Source organism: Trichechus manatus, unplaced genomic scaffold (assembly GCF_000243295.1).
Source record: "Trichechus manatus latirostris isolate Lorelei unplaced genomic scaffold, TriManLat1.0 scaffold00019, whole genome shotgun sequence".
Lineage (NCBI taxonomy): Eukaryota > Metazoa > Chordata > Mammalia > Sirenia > Trichechidae > Trichechus > Trichechus manatus.
Genome location: NW_004443955.1, coordinates 15,979,613 through 15,990,735, shown reverse-complemented (window position 1 = coordinate 15,990,735; position 11,123 = coordinate 15,979,613).

Here is an 11,123-nt window from a genome sequence, read left to right as displayed (position 1 = left end):
AGGGACCATGCTTTCAGGGGACATCTAGGTCAATTGGCATAATAAAGCTTATTAAGAAAATGTTCTGCATCCTACTTTGGTAAGTGGCGTCTGGGGTCTTAAAAGCTTGCAAGCAGCCATCTAAGATGCATCAATTGGTCCCAACCACCTGGAGTAAAGGACAATGAAGAACACCAAAGACACAAGGAAAATATTAGCCCAAGAGACAGAAAGGGCCATATAAATCAGAGACTTCATCATCCTGAGACCAGAAGAACTAGATGGTGCCTGGCTACCACCAATGACCACCCTGACAGGGAACACAACAGAGAGTCCCTGATGGAGCAGCAGAATGATGGGGTGCAGATCTCAAGTTCTGTAGGGATATGTGCCATTTAAACATGGCTACACTCTTGACAACTTCAGCTCCCCACAGGCCGCTATGCTGTACACGTCAGTGATGAGAAAGAGACTAGGCACGACCTGTTTTCCCAAAACCTACTGTTCCTTTACTAATTGACTTGTTTACTTGAAACCCATTCTCCCTTGCCCAAAACTGATTGTTATTCACCCAAAGCCCATTGTTCTGTGATTTGCTTCGCTGCTTGCTGTATTGACTATAAATAAACTCCTGGGACTGAAGCCGGGGTCGTCTTTTTCTCGGAGAGATTCTCCTTGGCCCCACTTCTCTGTAAGAGTTGTGTTTGGCTACTGTCTTCGCCGCTCTGACAATCGTCGCCGATCTGACAAAATTCTAGTAAGAAGACCAGACTTAATGGTCTGACTGAGACTGGAGGTACCCCGGAAAGCATAGCCCCTGGATTCTCTATCAGTTCAGAACTAAGACAATTTCCGAGGCCAACTCTTCAGACAGGCATTGGTCTGGACTGTGAGACATAAAGTGATACTCGTGAGGAGTGTGCTTCTTAGCTCAAGTAGATACAAGAGACTAAACGGGCAGCTTCTGTCCAGAGGTGAGATAAGAAGGCAGAGAGGGTTAGGAGCTGGTTGAATGGACATGGGGTATCAGGGACGGAAAGGAGGAGTGTGCTGTCACAGAATGGGGTGAGCAATTAGGGTCACATAACAACATATGTATAAAATTTTGTATGGGAGACTAATTTGAAATGAAAACTTCATTTAAACTACAACAACAAAAAGACTTATTCCCAGTATCTGTGAATGTGACCCTGTTTAAAAAGAAGGCTTTTCTTTTATTATTTTAATGAGGTCATACAGGAATAGGGTGGGTCCTAAACGTAATCACTTCTGAGTGGTCTCTTATAAAAAGTGAAAACAGACAGGGAGAGGCACATAAACAGAGAGAAGACAGACACTATGTAACGACAGAGGCAGATGCATGTACAGGCCTGGAAAATGCTTGGGATTGCTGGCAGCTATTAGAAGCTGAAAGAGGTAAAGCAGGAACTTTCCCTAGAGCCTACACCCTAATTTGGACTTTTAGACTTTTTGACTATACCACAATATATTTATCAATTATTCTGTTGATAAAAATTCCAATTTTCATTACTTTAAGCAATGCTGCTATAAATTTCATTGTACATCTCTCCTTGGGCACATAAGAGAGGATTTCTCTAAGGTAAGTATACCTAGAAGTAGAATTACTGAGTCCTGAGGAATGCTTACCTTCAACTTTACTAAACCTTTATTCTAACTCATAACGACCCTATAGGACAGAGTAGAACTGTCCCATAGGGTTTCAAAGGCTGTAATCTTTATGGAAGCAGACTGCCGCATCTTTCTCCAGCAGAGCAGCTGGTGGGTTGGAATCACCGACCTTTCGGTTAGCAGCTGAATGCTTAACGACTGCACCATCAGCACTCTTCTCAACTGTAGTAGTGATTACTAACTGCCTTCCAAAATAGTTGTATCAATTTACACGCCCTCCAGGAGGTAATGCAAGTTCACTTGCAACAAATCCTCACCAACACTTGGTGTTTTCAGACCTTTTAAAATATTATTTTACACCTTTGTTTGTTTGAAGTCCCTGAGTATTTCCATTAATTCTCCTGTATGTAAAACTTTTAAAAGCCAATCATTTAAGAAGATGTTGACTATATTTCACCCAGCAATTCTAAGAGATTGTGGTAGAAGGTTTTTAAGAAGAGCTAATCTATCATATGGAGCCCTGATGGTGCAGTGGTTAAGAGGTATGGCTGCTAACAAAAAGGTCAGCCATTGGAATCCACCAGCCACTCTTTGGAAACCCTATGGAGCAGTTCTACTCTGTATTATAGGGTCGCTATGAGTTGGAATCGACTTGGCAGCAAGGGATTTTGTTTTTTTGTTTAACTTATCATATTGCAGAAACAAAATCAGGGAGAAGTCTGAATGCAGAAACATATTGAATGCAAGGAATTGGTTACAAAGGTGATAGAAGGGATGCAGCAGCAAATGAGAGAAGGGAAATTCTAGAGCAGCAAGAGAGGAGTGGATGCTATCCAGATAAGGAAGCTACCTTATTCCTGGCTGGGCCCCTAAGCCTGCACGCTTTCTGACCTGCTGGAGGCGCCATGCAGCTTGTTCTGAGGCCACTGAAGAGGAACTACTGGGGCTACTGCTGGAACCAGTGTGGCAGCTTTCTTCCTCTCCCCTTCCAATCTCATGTCAGTGTCTTCTAATGAAAAATGTAATTAGAACCCAGCTGTCAAAAAACTAAGAAATGTAGTTTACAGGCTTTTAGCCCTCTAAGAATGAATTTAAGGACAAGCAAACGTTCAGCATACCAAGTTACCTAATTTTTGCTCTGTGGAAGCTTTTAGAATCTCATATTATCTATAGCATTCTAAAATGTCACAGAGATATGCCTTAGTGTAGGTCCTGGTTCTTTCATTACAATAGCCATTTAGTCTGCCATTTCAATTGGGAAACTTGTGTCTTTCAACTACAGAGAAAAAATAAATTAAGTATAACTACATGTATCAATTTGGAAAATCTTATAAGCATAATGAGGGGAAAAAACAAGTTTCATATGATATCATTTATATGAAGTTTGAATACATGCAAATCAGTGCTATATATTGTTTAGAGATACATTCTTATGTAATAAAAGAATAAAAACTTGGAAAAATAAATACTAATTATGATTACCTTTGACAAGAAGATAGGATTGGAAGTGGTGTACATGTAACAAGGAGCCCCGGTGGCACAGTGGTTAAGCACTCCACTGCTAACTGGAATGTCTACAGTTTGAACCCACCAGCCGCTCCACAGGAGAAAGATGTGGCAGTCTGCTTCAGTAAAGATTACAGCCTTTGAAACCCTATGGGGCAGTTCTACTCTGTCCTATAGGGTCACTGTAAGTTGGAATTGACTCAATGGCAATGGCAACAGGTACATGTAAGAGGGGTATTTTTATCTTGTGTTATGCTATGTTGTTTTTTTTTTTTTAATCTAGGTGGTGGGAATATGAATTTTATTATTATTATTATAGCATTTTGTATGTCTAAAGCATTTCATCAAAAAAAAGATAAAAAAGGAAGATTGAAAAATCAGATGTGTTTCAAAGAATTGGGAATCAGAGTGGCGTCAGACTTCTTTAAAAGAACAAGGGAATCTACAACACAATGAAGCAGGAGTGCCTTCTGATACTGTGAGAAACTAAATTCCACCCTAAAATGCTTTACCCAAATAAACCATCCAGCAAGTATGAGAGGAAAAATATATTTTCAAGGAAAGAAGTTCTCCAAATATCACTGCCCATGTAACTTTTATGAAAAAGCTACTGAAAGTTGAATTTCATCAATGAAGAATATCAAAGACACAAAGGAAAGATTAGTCCAAAGGACTAATGGACCACAACTACCACAACCTCCACCAGACTGAGCCCAGAACAACTAGATGGTACCTGGTTACCACCACCAACTGCTCTGGCAGGAATCACAATAGAGGGTCCCAGACAGAGAGGGAGAAAAATGTAGACCAAAATTCAAATTCACCAAAAAAAAAAAAAAAAAAAAAAAAGACCAAGCTTGCTGGTCTGACAGAGACAGACCCGGGACACCCTTTTAAACTGAGTACTGAAGTCACTCCTAAGATTCACCCTTCAGGCAAAGATTAGACAGGCGTATAGGGCCAACGGAGCACTGGTGGCACAGTGGTTAAGAGACTGGCTGCTAACCAAAAGACTGGCAGTTTGAATCCACCAGCTGCTCCTTGGAAACCCTATGGGGCAGTTCTAGTCTGTCCTATAGGGTCACTATGAGTCAGAATCAACTTGACGGCAACAGTTTGGGTTTTTTGGTTTATAGGGCCAACAATAACATATGCGAGGGACGTACTTCATAGTTCAATAATGTTTACGAGACTAATGAGCACACCAGCCCAAAAGCAAAGACCAGAAGGCAGGAAGGGACAGGAAAACTGGACAACTGGAAACAGGGAAACTGGGGTGGAGAAGGGGAGAGTGTTGACACATTGCAGGGTTGGCAACCAATGTCACAAAATAATTTGTATATTGACTGTTTAATGAGAAACTAATTTACTCTGTAAACTTTCACCTAAATCACACTAAAAAATAAAAAAGATGTAAAATGAGATGAGTTCTTGAAAAAACAAGAGAAGAAGCCAGGAATTAGGAAGATATGAGCTCCCGAAACAGGGAATCCAATAGAGGAGAGACATGAATAGACTTCCCAGGATGATGGTGAAGGAAGATCCAGGTTGATAGCTGGGAAGCAGACCTAGAGCAAGGATCGACAAATTACAGCAACAGGCTTGCAGTCTGTGTAAATAAAGTTTTACTGGAGCAGAGCTATGCCTTTTTACTGATGTATAGTTGTAGACTATACAGCTGATTTTTTGGTAAAACGGCAGGGTTAAGTAGTTACAACATAAACTGTATAGCCTACGAGCCGAAAATATTTACTCTCTGGTCCTTTATAGAAAGAGTTTGCAGATCCCTGGCCTAGAGTACAACTTCCCAATTTGAAGCAGGAAGATGGAGGGCTAGAGGGAAGTCTTCAAGAGGAGGGGGAAAAGAAGGAATTGATAGATAAAGGGATGAGTTCGATCTTACTGGGAGGAGCTTTACAGCTTTGTTAGTGAATTTAGAAATGAAGTAATGGTATCTGCTTTCCCATAGGAATTTATCTTTAAAATAGAGAAATGTTCAGGTTTGTCATGCATAAACTCAGTTTACTGAAAGATGGTCATGACACAGCCCACAGGTAAGACCCCAAGACATTCATTTAGACATGGAGTATCAAAGTAGGGTAAAGTTAGTCCAAAAATTAAAGTCCCAGTCTTCAGCCTTCAGGCATTTGCCTTTAATGAGTGGTCTTGAGAAGGTTTGACCAGCAGCCCGTCCTGGAGTAAGAGGTCAGCAGCAGCGGTCAGAGTCAGAGTCTCTAATAGAGCCTCTAGCAAGAGCCTCAGTCTTCAGAGAGGGTCAGAGACTTGGCAGACAGAGTGTTGGTTTTCCTCTACCTTCCTCTGGTGGGAAGACCAAAAGCCCAAAGTTCTTATGTGGTTGAGTCCCTTTGGTCCTGCATGAAAATGGTCTTATCAGGGAGAATCCACCTCACATTGAATCAGGGTAACTCACGTCATAGCTTCATAATCAGGAGTGCACATTGGAGTGTCTTCACAGAAATAAACTAAAGCATAAATGCTTAAGCACTAGACTTCTTGCTGAAAGGTTGGGGCTTTGAATCCACCCAGAGGTGCCTTGGAAGACAGGCCTGGCGATCTCCTTCTGAAAGGTCACAGCCTTGAGAACCCTACCAAGCAGTTCTACTCCACAACACATGGGGTCACCATGAGTTGGCTTTAACTTGACAGCAACTAACAACAGCAACAGCAATATCACACCTTGTATTTGTTGGTAAGACTAAACGGTGTTTATGCCAGAGAAGTTGTTTGTCAGTTTTAGGTTGTTTACAACTTAGCTTAAATGTTCCAGTCACACAGTACATGTTTCATACATACGTGATTTGGGATTACTACATTAAAATCATACATCACAGCTGCACAGAAAACTAAGCAAACAAAAAGTAATTATGCGATTTATATCTCAGGAGAAAACCAAAAGCTGCAAGGGAGTATTTGTAATCATAAAACTCTTGGTAGCTTGTCTGTGAACAATAATTCATAAGCATAATTATGTAAACTCTTAATATTGATTTAGCAATATTAGGAGGATGCAGGAGGTAAATGTAAGTGGGGGAAGGAGGAAAAATGAAATATAGCTAAATACTAATCCTCCAGAGCAGAATGTGAATAGATGACATACAAAATTGAAAATATAATATATAAAAATAAAATGTGTTATATAGAAATATGGAGGTAAATATCAGAACAAATAGTTGTTTTTCATTATGAGACTTGTAGAATGTTTTGTCTTTCTTTAACTATGTATATTTGATTAATATAAAACATATACATTAGAACAAGAAGACAACATTATAAGTATCAATTAATTTGTTGAGGTCAGTTTACAGTGAAGAGGAAAGATCCATGAATCAGGATTACTAGATTTTCCATATGGTATTCTGGTATTCTCTGTGGTTTACCTGGCTTAGCTCATTTTTAAACAATGTATAAATAAAGGCCTAGTTTTAAAAAAAAAAGAAAAAGAAAGAGAAGGAGGGAGGGAACAGAGTAAGGGAGGAAGGAAAGAACCTTTGTTTAGAGAAATTATGAAAAATGACTTTCCAGCCAATTAACCCCTCTCCTCCCTCTCAACTGTTTTTCAAAAATGACTAAGCTTTCTGATTGTGAACTGTAAGGAAAAGCATTGCCCTGAAAAAGGGTAGTAGTTAAACAAGACTAATATACCATAAATAACAAGAAAAATCATTTGTGTATTCATCTATTCAACGAATACTTACCCACTCTATATCAAGCACTATTCTATGAGCTGAGAATACAGTAGTGAAAAAGACATATTAAGTTCAGTTCCCAAGGAGTTTATATTCTACTGGGAGAGGTAACTAGCAAGCAACAAACACAGGTATCAGATGGGGATAAAAGCTATGCAGAGAATTAACATAGGATGATGTAGTGCCTGAGGCTTCTCAGAGGAGATGACATTTAACTGGAATCTCACTGACAAAGAGCCATCCTCAAATATCTGGGGCAAAAGCATTCCAGGGAGAACAGTTTATGCAAATGTTCTAAGGATCAAACAAGACTTGCAGGTTCAAGGAATAGAAGAGACAGGATGTGAAACAGTAAGGAAATGAGATGGGATGGTTGACCAACAGAGTCCACAGCATTGGCTAAGCATGTAAGTTTCACCTGAAGAGCTGTAATCGGAGGAGCCCAAGATGGCATGCCACTGGCCAAGGAGGACACCAAGAGATGGTGCCACCACCCTAAAACAGATGCTTGTGTTATCTGTAGTGATCTTCATCAGCAATGTCTTCCTCACAGTCCAAAATCAACGACAATCAAGATCTAGGAGAATAGAATCTTGATGGTGAACTGATTGGATTGTGCACTTCTTCCCTAGATCAGGAAACAGAACAGGTCCCTACAGACTGAGCAAGCTCCCTAGATTCTTAGACAAATAGAGATAGAAGCCTTGGTCCCTGGGGAGGCAAGACTCCCTGCTCATCTGCACTTGCAGGTTCACCTCAGACAATTTAAAAACTTAAAAACAAAGTGACCTGTTACCCTGTAAGCAGCTGAGGTGGGTCGTGGTATTATATATGTAGCAGGATGAAATAAGTACTACCTCTACCCTTGGATTCCAATTATAGGGACATTTTGTTATTGGTGAGAATCTACTCGCTCCGGATTGGTAAGAGGTATTTTAAGTGACATAGGTGTCTCTTGTAGGATAAGTAAACTCAGAAAGGAGTCAAAAATGCTTAGTAACTACTTCCCAAGAAGTTATATAATAAGGAGTTTGTTCAACATTATGTTAAGTGACATGACTGCCTCTTAAGAGACTGTATTATTTTCCTGAGAAGAAAATAAATCCCACATTAGCAAGATCACAAGTGAGCAGCTACAAACCTCTCCAGTAAATGAATAGAACTGGAATCAGAGCATCACTATTACCCTAAACCTGTTGTTGTAGTGTGCAACTGAGTTGAATCTGGCTCCTAAGAACACTGTATGACAGATTAGAACTGTTCCATAGGGTTTCCTTGGCTGTAATCTTTACAGGAGCAGGTCACCAGGTGTTTTTTCATGGAGTGGCTGGTGGGTTCAAACCACCGACATTTTGGTTAGCAGATAAGTGCTTAACCATTGTGCTACCAGGGCTCCTTTCCCTCAACCTACTCCTGCCCTATTGAGTACCAGAAAAATCTTGGTAAACGGAAGAGTCCTTTAGCCTGTGGCAAAATTCTGAACTCATAGGTTTTTAAGCTATATTAAGGAACAAGATTTGTGAATTCCTTTCTCTTAGGAGAAGTTGTGGAAGTACCTGAGAGACAGGAGTAGACACTAGGTAATGGGATATGAAGAGGATCATACAGAGAAGGACTAGAGAGATCGAGGAAACAGATTTCAGATAAGAGGGAGTAGATGAGGACTTCCAGCAACATGGCACTCTAGGCATAAGCACCACGCTGTCCCTCCACAGCAAAGATCTGAAAAGCTAACCCAAACAGAGAAAACAGCAATCCTGAAATCCTAAAACACCAAATGAAGAGATAAAGAACTCAGCCAAGCACCAAATGGAGTGAGAAACTGACAGAGAATGGAAAGTGAGGAGAGATTCATGCACAGGTCCCCTATCATCTAATGCAGGGTGGATCCGCCATCTTGGACTCCTATCAGAGACCAGCAAATGGGGGTGCGAGAAAGCAGCTTCACAGAGTTTCCAGCGGGAGACAGAACAACTGGTAGCTGGCAATATACTCTTTCCCACCCCCCACCCTTCTTTACCCCCACTAGGCCTCCTATACTTCCTGTGGCCACAGTCGCTTGACTGAGAAGCACCAGCTGCTTAGATTCCACCTGCCCGCATTGGCTGACTCCCTGAGTGCCATTTGTTGGCTGCTGGTGTTACTTTTCTCTGCTTCTTTTGAGTTCTTCCTTACTTCTCACCATCTCCCCCTCCACTCGTTCAAATACCTGGCTCCAGGCGCCATCTTAGCTTCTTCCTAAGGGGCTGCGGAGCTCCGTTTGAGTGTGGAACTGCTTCCTGGTCTGTGCTGCCACGCTGGTGAGATCCCAGGGATTTTGTTTGTTTTGAATTGTTTGTTTGTTTTCTTTTCCTTTTCTTGAGTTGGGAGTCTGTTCTGGCTGGGCAGTGCTACGTGGCTTGGGACCTACCCCCTCAGCTTGTGCAGACGCACAGAGGGATCCCTGAGAGCATTTCTTTTTTTGTTGGTTTTTTATTTTTTCCTGTTTTTTGGGGGGGCTTTTCTTATTCTTTTTCTTTTTTAATTTGTTTTGTTTTCTTTTCCCTCTTTTTCCCTTTTTGTCTTTCTTCATTACTCAGTTTCTCATCTCTCTATACCTTCCTTCTCTTCCTGTTCCCTGAACACCTGGTGCTGAATACCTCTATACCTTCTGGCCAGACTGTACTTCAACACCTGGGAACAACTTCCCCAGACCTCGTAGCCACACCAGTGGGATCCCTGGGAGCTTTGCTGTTCTTTTTTCTTTCTAATTTTTATTTATTCATTCTTTTCTTTTTTTTTCTTCTACTTCCCCTTTTTGTTTTTCTCCATTTCATAGTCTCTCATCTCTCCATTCCAACAGCAAGCTCCCCGAGCACTCTTTTTTGTTTGTTTGTATGTTTTTGGCTCCTGTTCCTCTTTCTTCTCTTCCATACCCATCTTACCTCCAAACATCACAGTCTCACCCCTCCACCCTGCCTACCTGCACCATGCGCTTAACATCAACCACCAAGCAGCACAGGCACAGCCTACCAGAACCTGCCCTGCACTGATTACTGACCTGCCCTGGTGGCTGTAGTAAGTGCCACAAACAAACCATCCCAGAAACTCCTCTTCAGCTACACCTGCCCTGCTGTACCATATCTGAGTGACTGACCCTGCCAATTGGAGAAGGAGGTGAAAAGTATCATGCCTACAGATGAGAAAAAAACAATGAATACACAGCCCGCCTGCTCACATGTAGCCAAATTAAAAAAAAAAAAAAAAGGAAAAAAACAAATCAACAATAATCAGTAAATGAGAAAAATAACTACTGAATGCCCAGAAGACAGCAGACAATATCAAAACATTTACAAAAACAGGACAGGATGGTTCCTGTAGGCATCCGAAGTAAAACACCAGATGTCTTTCCAGTAGAAGAAAAGGCACTAGAACTACCTGATACGGAATTCAAATTGCTAATACTCAGAATTATCCAAGAGTTGAAGCAAAAGGCAGACAAAAAGGGGGAAAAAATAGACAAATTCACAGAAAATGCAGACAAAAAAAAAGGAAGAATTCAGGAAAATAATGCAGGAACAAAATGCCAAAATAAATTAACAACTAGAAATTATACAAAGACAACAATTAGAAATCCAAAAGATAAACAACAAGATTTCAGAAATGGACAGTGTCATAGAAGGGCTGAGAACAGATTTGAAACAGTGGAAGACAGGGTCAGTAGAATTGAAGACAAACACTTGGATACAACTCTGTTGGAGGAAAACTCAGAAAAAAGGACAAACAAAAATGAAGAGACCCTGAGAGTTATGTGGGATACAATCAAAAACAAAACTCTGCAAGTGATCAGAGTTCCAGAACAGGGGGAGAAAACAGAAGACACAGAGAGGATCATTGAAGAACTGCTGACAGAAAACTTCCCCAATATCATAAAATATGAAAGCTGACCATCCAAGAAGATCAACAAACCCCATATAGGATAGACCCCAAAAGAAAATCACCAAGGCATATCATAATCACACTTGATAAAACCAAAGACAAACAAAGATTCCTGAGAGCAGCTCAAGAAAAACAAAAAGTCACATACAGAGAAGAAACAATAAGACTAAGCTCGGATTATTCAGCAGAAACCATGCAGGCAAGAAGGCAATGGGTTGACATATATAAAACCTTGAAAGAAAAAAATTGCCAGCCAAGAATAATATATCCTGCAAAACTCTCATTCAAATATGATTGTGAAATTAGGTCATTTCCAGATAAACAGAAATTAAGAGACTATGTAAAAACCAAACCAAACTTATGAGACTTATTAAAGGAAGTCCT